General features: G+C 34.2%; 2 long non-coding RNA genes across 2 annotated transcripts; one reads left to right on the top strand and one right to left on the bottom strand.

Moving 5' to 3' along the window:
• Positions 1-2,976: 2,976 nt before the first annotated feature.
• On the bottom strand, positions 2,977-5,399 carry LOC147079409 (uncharacterized). The gene is made up of 4 exons (XR_015072282.1): positions 5,316-5,399; positions 4,647-4,846; positions 3,464-3,641; positions 2,977-3,078 (listed from the first exon to the last, which is right to left on the bottom strand). It is a non-coding gene; the product is annotated as an uncharacterized LOC147079409 (long non-coding RNA).
• Positions 5,400-5,680: 281 nt separating this feature from the next.
• On the top strand, positions 5,681-10,824 carry LOC147079410 (uncharacterized). Its single transcript, XR_015071943.1, has 3 exons — positions 5,681-5,834; positions 6,396-6,560; positions 7,948-10,824. It is a non-coding gene; the product is annotated as an uncharacterized LOC147079410 (long non-coding RNA).
• The last annotated feature ends 1,121 nt before the right edge of the window (positions 10,825-11,945 follow it).

An 11,945-nucleotide genomic window follows, 5' to 3' on the forward strand; every position in this document is an offset into this window, starting at 1 on the left:
CCAAATTCAAAAATATATTTAAATTAAAAATTACTGGATTATAAAAAAACAAACATTTAATTATGCTAGTAATATATTTTTATTTTTCATACTTATTTCTACAATCATATTTAACAATTGAATGTCAAAGACGATCCTGATATTAAATGTAATTGTGGAGATAAGTAAGAAAAATTAAAATATATAACTACATAATTATTAATTGTATGTTATTTTATAATACAATTATAAAAAATACAATGTCTTCAAGTAAATAATAGCAGTGAAAATAATAAAAGACGATTACTTAAATTAATTCATATATTTTTAACAAACATAAATTGGAACATCTCAGAAAAAATATTTTTTTAAATACAATCATTGACAAAAATAGTTTACCTATACATAAGTACATATTATTGTAATATTAAACATATTCATAATATTATACAGATAGTGTGGATAGTATTTATCAGTCGTCCAATAAAATGGAGTTCGTTCGGGTTGATTTAAAGGCGGACCAGCTTGTAACTCTTACAAGGCTGGAAATAGACCGGAACGCACTGGAGCGCCGTTCCTGTTCGTAACATTCTAAAAGATACCGTTCCGGCTCGTATATGAAATCATCATCATCGCGATCATCATATATGAAAAGACTTGTGGTTATTTAGGAATCCCAATGAGCCAAGGAAAACCAATGCCAATCGAATCGAGTAGAGATAATAACTAGATCTGTGCATGTCAGTCAAAATGAAAATATGCACTAGGAAAACAATTTATAACACGAATTATAGAGGATAGAAGTAATAATGGAGAGTAAAAATTAACACAAACCAATTAATGGTGAGGCGGACATACATAATATTATGTCATATGGAGACGTTAAATTTTTCTCATATTATTAGTAGTTGTATTAAAACAAAATAGTAGAAGTGCGACATCTTTATAATAAAATCCAATGAAACCGAGTTTTAAAAATAATCAATCATCAATAATATGTAATTATTGTGGATTTTTTTACTGCAAAACCAGTGTAAAATAACGCACTATTAAAATGTATTAGTTGTTCAAGCACTATCAAAAAAAAACTTGGAGGGATGGAATGGTGTTCTCACGCATTCACATTATGTCATATAGCATACCTTGGACTTCCAACTATCCAATTTCATTTGAAATAGTTACGTAGGTACAATAACGATTGACACTATTGGCAAAAAGAAGCTATTATGCATGCCATATAGATAAAACATTTATTAATGTTTTTATATATATATTTTTTAGAATTATTGATAACAATGTCCTTGCTTTTTCGTACAAATTGGTTGTTAGTAATTATGAACAATCACAAACACCCAGGCTTTGATATAAACACATAAATATTGTGTCTTCACCGGGATCTACCCAGAACTCTCGGGTGGAAGGCCAGCGCCTTACGCACTACACCACGAGAGCCTTATAAATATTTATAATTGCTGATTGAAAATTTAGAAATATTTTACATCTTAGGTATTATGATAAAATAATATGTGTGGGCTTGTTTTTTGTTACTAAACCTGCAATAAATTTGGTAGGTAATTAAATCACGATAACATCAATAATATTATGATTGACGGTCCTAAAATATTATCGAAAAAATTGGGATTGCCATTAACTCTGGCTAGGGGCGATATTTTCTCTAGTGATGCCATAGAGCAGTCACGTCTCGAAGGGTAGGTAGGTAATGCACTGCTTAGGTGTTCCATACGTTAAGGAGCGGCAAACAGACAATGAATAAAAAGAGGATAATATAATTTTTCGAAGAACTGTTTCGTGGGAAAAAAATTCGCCTGTGGCGCTGACGAAATGTTTATGTTATTTATTATTTGATTTGTCCTACAAGGTCTATAATTTACTTAGTATAGGCTGTTCGGACTTCAGATGTGCCCCAAATTTGCAATTGTTTACCCTTACAAGCAGGACTGAATTTACCAAAGGGCTAAAGGCCCAAAATAAGACAGCAGAGGAGATAAAAATCCGCCATATCTCCGGGAATAAATGCTGGCATGCCTGCAAGCGACTGGTGGGGTCGAAAATTATAGGCCGAAGAAGTAAACTACTAATTTATAAAACAATTATAAGGCCAGTGGTCACTTATGGCTGTGAGACTTGGTGCTTAACTCAAAACGAGGAAAACAAATTAACTGTCTTCAAGCGCAAAATACTCCGCAAAATCTTTGGACCCACGTTGGAAAATGGGAACTACAGAATAAAAATGAACCACGAGTTGGAAGAGCTGATTGAACAGCAAACAATCATAAGATACTGTAAGTCCCAAAGACTACGATGGGCGGGACATGTGGAGAGAATGCCTGAAGTTAGAGTGCCAAGGATCATGACGAAGTGGCTACCCCAACGGAGGAGACCCAGAGGCCGTCCAAGAAGGAGATGGGCTGACGCCGTGGAAGTGGACTGGCTTCATATAGGAAGACCCGGTAACTGGAGAAGTGTGGCGAGAGAACGGAGTGAGTGGAGAGCGGTTGTGGAGGAGGCCAAATTCCACCCCGGGATGTAGCGCCGTGGAAGAAGAAGCTAAAGGGGCTACAGGTCCGGGACCCTAAATTAGTAGGTCTCCGGAACCTGAAAAATAATTTGAAATCACAAAAGAACCTTGCAGCGAAGGAATACACAAATGTACGAGCTTCCAGAATTTTGAAGATAAGAGTCCAATTATAATATGAACATTGATGAAAAATAAGTGATTTTGCAAAAAATGAGTAGGTATTATAAAATAAAAAACTACATTTAATGTGGTATATGGGGGGGGGGGGGGTAATTTGTATTAGCGCAGGGCCCCTTCAAGCGTAAATGAAACCCTGATTACTAGGCATATCGCCCTTATGATATCCGAAAAATATCTAACCCACTTTGATATTTTTTGATTATTCAGCGCTCCGGCTCGTAAGATTTTCTATTTGGAGCACTGAACTCTTGCATCGGTAGGGAATTAATGCAACAGTAGTCATAGTCGAGTCAGGTCTAATTGGAGTGATGACTGGTGAGGCTGCATGAGCTGCTTGGATGCGATGAAAGGGTGGACAGATCGCTTCTGAGCTCCCGTTACTAAAAAAATGTAAACAAATAATAACTAACTCACTCTGAAATAAAGTTAATTACACGTCACGACATACGAAATGCAAGTACTAAACAGTTGTATGGTAAAAACTATTTGTCAGTTTACATATTCTATTAGATTTTAAAAATGCATAAATTAATGATATTATCCCTGAATAATTAATATTAAAATAATTATAATAAATGGCCAAGATGGTCGAGCGCGGCTTACAGGTCGGCTTATAATGTCGTGGATCTCAGGTTCGAATCCTGTGTCTGGCAAATACACATATTGTTTTTCAATTTGTGTTTGGAGTCAGAGTATGGACCTAATAGGTTGAGGAAGTGGCTAACATCCATTTCCTTATAAAAACAAAAATCTGTTGATGCAAACCTCTACTCTGTGGAGGCCCCCTATGATCTTCTTATAATCGGAATGGTCATGGATAATAATAGCTCATCTTTATATTTTTTAGATTCCCGCAGCATGCGGCTGAGCCAAGGTCAAGGTGTCCCTTCTCCGGATTCGATATGATGAAAGGCTGCACATTCCGCTTTCTTGACCCCCCTTACTAAAAAAAATGAATACAAATAATAATAACTTACTCCGAAATAAAGATAATCGTCGTAAATACTAAGAGGGCTCGCACATCAGAACTCGCCGTATGCGTCTTACGATGAATTCGTCGATGTGACGTCATCGTAAACCAAGAAACAAACGTTATCAAATGGAGCTTCGCAGATTGGCCGATGCAACTGCGACGCTCCTGCATGCGACGAACTGCATGTTGATATCGAAAAATGTCGACTCCGCGCATGCGCACAGCTGCTCAATCGGCCATTTCTGTCTCTGTCTCTGTCTACACTGTCATTGCTCGCTCATCGCTGGTCACCGCGTTTGACGTTTGTTCATACAATCAACACAATAAAAATGGCAGACGAGAGACCTCCTTTTTCGCGTTTGACGTTTGCCGGTAGGCAGATGTGCGAGGTTGTAGCATGTAACATTCGGCGGTGGTCTCGGAAGTTTTGATTTATGGCCGTCAGGCATACAAGGCGAGTTGTGATGTGCGAGCCGGCTAAGGAAGAAAAAAGTGACGCGTAGAAATGATAACATTTTTCGGAAGAACCTTAAAAACGTCTGAAAGTTTTTGTAACCTGTGAAATGCAAGTACCTACTAACAATTATGATTGTAGAATAAAAACTATTTGTCAGTATATAGGTACATATTATGCACCTCCAATCATATTATTTAGGTAGGTACAAATAAGGGTAACGTCCACAGGGTGGATTGCAGTCTTTAATGTGGGATTAATTTATTTAGCTATCAGAATCAGGTATATATTTAAATGTTTGAGTTAGTCAACTTTGGTAAAAGAATGCATTCGTAATGAACTACAAGGAATCGTCACATCAGTAATTAAAGATGGTTTAGAAGGGCTCTAAGTACAATCATCGGATGCATTACGCGGATTAAAATTTAATACAATTATTGTTTAAGTGTCAGCATCATCTTCTTGTCTATATATAGAAGTACTATCTGATAATAGGGAATAAAGTTTTGCGAATGACATACCACACATTCCTGCTTGCTTCCGGAGTAGTCTGTTGGGAGAAAATGATTTCTGCATACTCCCGCCGTTGAAGGTAGGTAGTTTGTTTAGCAGTTTAATTTTTCTATTCACGATTAAATGAATCGATTGCCGCCGTTCGTGATCTGTCTTTGGTGGGATTTGACAAGACACCTTAACCTGTCACCCAACAGCTGCGAGACATCTTAAAATTGAAAAGAATGACAATAAGATTATCATAATATAGATAACATATAATTGGTAATTGGTTTGAAGTAAACGTTTCTATTTTGGTATGACATAACGAACAAAAAGAGAATGATTACATTATATATGGGCATGTATTAAATGACAGTTACGTATTACAACTTACTGAAAGGTTTCGATTTAGTGTCATACATTTTATTTCAGTAAATTACAAAAATAACCTACAATTGCATAAACCATGTAATTCTTGATTGATTCCTTAATATTAAAATAACTAGCGTATAATTAATTATCATTGTTATATCATGGTCAAATTAATAAATATAAGATGTTTCGTATTATTTTGTAAGGATAGCATATCAGTCTGGAAGTCTATCGGTGTAATATTATTTTATTACAATAGTCAATATGCCAAACGATTTGTCACGTATAATAAATATTAACAAGCACAATAACAAGATACGTACCAATATAATATTAATTCTGGACAGTCGAATACTTTAATAACACAGTTTAATTGTACTGATAATAAATAATACATATTATATTATCTGAAGTTTCTAGGTAGCTGAATGACAGTGGATTTAAATAACTTCAGTTGTCAAAGTATGGCATTTGCAAAGACTTCATATAGATCAAATCCGTTAATTTGATTGGCTCTCACTAATCTGAGTATCGTACTAGCAAATCATAGGGATGGGCGAAATTAGAGATGGGCGAACGATTTTTTATTAATTTACGGCCGTCATACAGCCATCTATGAGCTGTACCTTGTACTATAGGCTGATTAGCGGGTATAATTTTTCTATGGCCCTTTCGCCCCTGTCACTGTGATAGAATTCAGAAATGGCGTCTGACAGCTGATGGCGGCGGAGAACTAGTCACAACCACCCCAAGTAAGCAATGCAACCCCTGGCCTCCCGATGTCAACACAATATGTTAAAATTAATATGAAGACAACGGACCGACTGTTAGAATTTATATAGGTAAGTACCTATATATTTTTTCGTTTAATTGTTTTAAATAATATAATAATATGATATGCGCCCCTTTTGATTCTAGTAAAAGTGTTTATTTAGAGCTGGATTTGTCAGAAGAATTAAAATAGTAATTATAACAAGCTATCCCTATCGAAAAACGATATAATCATCTTCCGTACTTATAAAACCTCTGAATCTCTCATATTCTCTTCAGTATGTTTACGCCGATTTTTTCAGATTTTATGTTCACAATTATGGTCAGGAAAATTTCACATGTTGAAAAACTTGTGGTATATTTGGTCAGGTGTGGCAAGAGTGAGGAAAAAGTCCACCCAGATGAATGGAAAAATATTACGTGGCACTAGTTTTCCACTGACATGCCGAGAGGGTTGGATACGAGCCGCGGAGAAAACTGTTGCCAGACGGTCAAATCATCTGGGTTAAGATTATTAGTCGTATGGTATAGCTATAGATGAAGAAGAAGTCACGATCATTTGTCCATGTCCACTTCACATCAAAGTGTAGTTTTAATTGTTAATGAATGGAAAATTTATTTATTTTTGGCAGATCGAAAAACTCCCGGAGTCGGCATTCAAACGGAATGGGCTTCAAGATAATGTTTTCTCCGAAAGTGGAAGCATCAGATATGTACCTCTGCCAGACCTGTTGCTACCACGCGCCATCCGTACGATGCGCACAGCCAATCAACGTCTTTCCATCAACCTTGTAACTGTAAGGCGATAATTATTGTATATAAACCGTATGTAATATATAATTTGAATGTATTGGCTTGACTTGTCCTCGTTCAAGTAATAATGAAAACATAAATAAACCTAAAGATACCTATATCAATATTTTTTCGTGGGATAGTAATAAACGAGCATTGGAGAACTAAATTTTATTTACAGGATGTTCAAAACAGTAATGTAAAATTTTTAATTGCATATGAATTTAACATCTAAAGTGGATTCAGTCAGAATGGTAAAATTAATTTAGTTTAAGGGGGGGCATGCTCAGCGTAGGTCAAAATGAAGCTTTTATTTCATTTTCAAAGCATGATCCTGGACATTCCTTAAACGTTGTAGATAATCTATTTATATAATTTTGAAGCCTTATTATCCTCTATATTTATTTTAAACATTTGATGACTGCATAAAGTATTTTTATTACATAAAATAGCATTCTTTTAAACCTCTCGCTCTAATGTTTTAGAATATAGTCAGTTTATGGCTACGGCCGTATGTTGTAGCTTAACCACTGGGGAATGCCAAAAGAAATGGCGTATTTCAAAAAAACACTACCTTATTCTTAGGTCAATAATTATTATAAAGCAATCATTATTCGTAGGATGTTTATCACACTTGAATGGTCAAAGACATAGCTTATAATTAGTATATTTATAATTATCTTCAAATGTGTTAATCTTGCCGATTTTTTGAATAATAAAATGCCTAATTCTTGTCAAATTTGGGATCACAGAGATTATCAATATAATTTTTTATCGTAAATATTTTACTAAAAATATCTCGTCATAAATTATACTAATGGTTTTATAAATGCGTTTAAAAATTAATAAATGTAAAAAATCTTCACACCACTACACATGCATGGGCTCAATTTTCTAACTATCATCTCGTGTGACACCAGACGACATGTCGTAATTGTGACGTCAGCCAATACATGCCGCCCGCTCGAGCGTGTATTGGCTGACGCCACACTTACGTCATGTCGTCTGGTGTCACACGAGATGATAGTTAGGAAATCGAGCCCCATGTACTGAAATATGACTATATTATAAAACATTAGAGCGAGAGGTTTAAAAGAATACTATTTTATGTAATAAAAATACTTTATGCAGTCATCAAATGTTTAAAATAAATATAAAGGATAATAAGGCTTCAAAATTATATAAATAGATTATCTACAACGTTTAAGGAATGTCCAGGATCATGCTTTGAAAATGCAATAAAAGCTCCATAATGACCTACGCTGAGCATGTCCGCCCTTAAATTTTTTTTTTATCACATCTGTGGCTAGATTAACTTATTACTTTTGATTCTTTAGAATGAAAATAAAAAAATGGATCTTATGAATCTGATTTTGATTATTATTATTCAAGGTCAAAGAAGCACCCGCCCCACACCACACTCGGTCTCGAGCTACTACGTTTAATGTGAAGCATCTGTACAGTTGTTTACGCCTGGTAATATCCCAGGAAAAGTTACCCGAGACTGAGGTCGCCACGTTCTCAAGTGAGCTTTGACTGAGTTTACTGATTTTACTCTAATGTAAAGTGCCGGGGAGAGAAAAGGCACAAGGAAGTTAACAAAACAGAAAGGAATTTAATAATAACTATATAACAAAACACGAAGCTAATCATACGGATCCACAATATCACAATGCAAACAAACAAGCTGCGTTATCTATAATATATATTATTATATGGCTGATCCGAACTGAATAATTATTGAAATATAATATAGTCAAGGTGTTTGCTTGTAGAAAAAAGTGATCCACAATACCATAATGCTAACAAAATAGAAGCTGCGTATAATACTCTCTTGTACAAATAAAAAGAATTTGATATTAATGCTACAAAAACAATGGTAAAAGTGAAAATAAATAACTTAATAAGATTCCGGTCACATATTGCATTTTAAAGTAAAAAAAGTTTCTATTTATTGCGCCAGTTGCTAGTGCACATAGCGGATTATTTACGTTTGTCGAAAAACAATATTTAAGCTATAAAAAAGTGTAAAACTACATTACATTGCACAATTATTTGTGTTTACTTAAAGAAAAGTGAATTTTAAAAGCCCGGTAAGTAGGTAATACAACTGTTTATTATAATCTAATGTAACTTTCTTGATGTGCTTTAGCAAACTTATGAGCAAACGATTGGTAAACATGGTTCTGAATGATCGTCATCATGCTGAACTCGGAGAAAATCAAGCATGCAGCATTATAAACACACCCTGTTAAAACACAACAAGTAGTAATTATTGATATAGACTTCATAAATGATGTACCGATTCCGTTTAGCATAAGATAATAATTTAGACATTTACATTAAGACAATAATGAAACAGTTTTGGAGAAAGGTGTGGATAATTTTTATCCCTGGTTGTATTTTCGTCTATGAATACTGATGTCAACACGAAACTTATACTCAACCATGAAATGGGGCTGTTCGAACGCCTTGCAGCTTCAAATTCAGATGAGAAAAGTGATCAGGATGAATTGGGTACACGCAATCATAGGTTTATATTGAATCACGAAACGGGACAATTTGAATGCGAATACTCAGACAATGATTTATTGACTAATGAACCAAACATAGAGGATAAACGAAAGATGAATAAAAAAATAGTCTTGGGGAAAAAATATAGCGGTACTAACTAAAACAGTAAGTTTGCGTACTATTTACGTTAAAAGAGCGTAAAGAAAAATAAGAGAAACATGCAATCATCACGGCTTGAATTTATCTAATAGATCTTTTCTACACAGATTACTTAATGAACAAGCTCGCCTAACTATTTCTGGAGCTTGTCAAGCTAAGAAAGCCTACATTTTTGGACTCATAAATATCAGAAGAGTAATCAAGAGGCGACAACAATCAGATGTTGGTAGTACTTTGAAGCGCAACATCTTTGAAGTCAGATTCTGGTTGTTGTCTGGAGTCAGACAGTGGTTAGTTCTACTGCCTGAAGTTTTGAGCCATTATTGTCGCTCGACTAGTTAAAGAACAATACGTGGAGGATGCATTTTAATCTAAATCATTAATGCATAAAATTAATGAGTCGTGGTGTGCAGAGAATGGCATAACTCCTGTCTAAAGCTGTGAAATTTTATAATTTTCTATAAGCAAGGAAATCTAAGTGAAAAAGAAAATCAAATTCACTTAAGAAAGAAAAAAAATGAGGCAAGATATGCAAAAAAGCTGGATATTGCATCCTGCTCTGACCACCGTTTAGTCGCAACAAAGAAGCTTCAGGGTACACGGCCTTGTCCGAAACTTTTAGTTTCTTCTCAATACTATAAGAAAAACTTCAATTACATGGTGTCACCATCTATAAAAACAATATGACAGATGTTCTGTACATTTGGCATGAAAACGATGGGGGTGTTTCAGCGAATGAGTTTATTCTTGCATTATTGACTTTATAAAAGAAGAAATTCGTAAAGGATTTAAAAAAATCACTTTAATATCGAACGGCTGCGTTCACCAAAACAAAAATAAACCCCTCTGCAGCGCTCTGGCAAATATATAAAAAAATAGGAATACATAATAAATTAAAGCAACTTATTTTAGAAAAAGGGCACATGATGATGGAGGTAGTGTCCACTCGACCTTGAAAAATGTGTGCATTTCTCCATTATACTATGTGGACACATGGACCGTATGAGGAAAAATAGACCATCCAAACAAGCATCTAGAATGATTATATTTTTAAAATTTACGATGCACTCCTCGGTAATTACAGCACCATTTGTCCATGCAAAAAAGTTGGAGATCCTTCAGTAATACAGATCAGAGGGTTGTTGTATAAACACGAGGAGGTTATGTACAAACTCCAATATGTATGATAACCGGACACTACTGCCTCAAAGGAGGAAGCAGGATTTATACACAATACCACTACTAATATACACAGAACCCAAAAAATTGAATGTTTGAGCAATTTTAATCCTTAAAGTTATATTATATGCATGGAGATCATCATTTATTTTACGATAATCTGAAATACTGAATTTGTTGGTTACTTCGGCACCTTCTCTTTTTATTTAGTTTTAAAGATCTCAATAGTTGTAAGAAGGAAGTTTAGTTTACTAGTAGGCATTATTATTGTTTATTAATGAAATAATTGTTAGGTTAATGTGTTTTGTTAAAATATTATTATTGTATTATTATGTAGGTGTCTGTTACCAATGTTTGGTTTGTAGTACTAGTTACTACCTACTCTTTTTATCTTCTTTCGATAAATAAAACGTTACGTATAATAGATTTGTTTAATTATTTATCATTATTTATCCATCCTACTCGGCATATGTTTATTTCTCCTTCACTCGATAATTACTTATTTATAATATGTCAACTTTTGGCTAGAAAAGATAAAGTTTGTTCGAAACAGACTATTAGCTTGCAGTGGCGAAGGGTGGAGGTAGGCTATTAATATCTGACATAAATAGTGCACAATAAACTATGTCAATCACTGTATTTGTTTTCATTGCAATAAGACTACAATGTGTAGATAGTGTTTGTTAGTTTTTAAAATTCAATTAAACCCTGCTTAATCCAAGCCATAGTAGATAATAGTAAAAAATATTCATTTATCCATAAAATATTTAAAGTTATGCCATTAAATCATACATAATTTTAGATATTTTATAGGTAGAAGAATATGTTTTATCGATTATCGTTTGGGTTAGGCAGGGCTTAATGAATTTTAAAAACCTAACCAACACCATTTGCAATATGTATTCTTTATTCAATGAAAACAAATAGGTATGACTGAAAAAACATACACTATTTTAGTCGGATCGCCCATAGCATACATAAACTAGTATGATTTGGTTTAAGCAGGGCTTAATTGAATTTTAAAAACTAACCAGCACCGTCTGCAAATTGTATTATTAGTTACAAATAAAAATGACTTACAAAGTTTGGTGTATGGTTTAATGGCGGATCTCAACAGCCTACCTCCACCCTTCGCCACTGTTGGCTTGGTTAAAAACGTGTTTTGCATAAAGTGAATATAATTAAATTATGCAATTATCATTTCTAACCCGTTGCAAAATCCACTATGTCTATAATACACGTTAATTAAAACCCGCTATGTGGTGCTTTTACTACAAAGCGGATTTAAAGACGCATATAAAACCAGATCCACAAAAAAAATATTACGACTAAAGTGTTATATATTGTATTATAAAATATCATTTATACTGAATTTGACATAAGGATCTAATTTTCAGTTTATTTGCTTTGTAAAAAATGCGAGTCATTGTTGAGTAAATCACTTTTTTCCTTCTCCTGAAAAGTTGTATTTTTTTGACATAGCGGATTTAGCGGACATAGTCATACGTATGAAATGCGCGCGCCGCTCAACGCTCCAC

The sequence above is a fragment of the Rhyacophila brunnea genome, unplaced genomic scaffold (genome assembly GCF_057557595.1).
Source record: "Rhyacophila brunnea isolate RB1 unplaced genomic scaffold, BYU_Rbru_1.0 scaffold_1, whole genome shotgun sequence".
Classification (NCBI taxonomy): domain Eukaryota; kingdom Metazoa; phylum Arthropoda; class Insecta; order Trichoptera; family Rhyacophilidae; genus Rhyacophila; species Rhyacophila brunnea.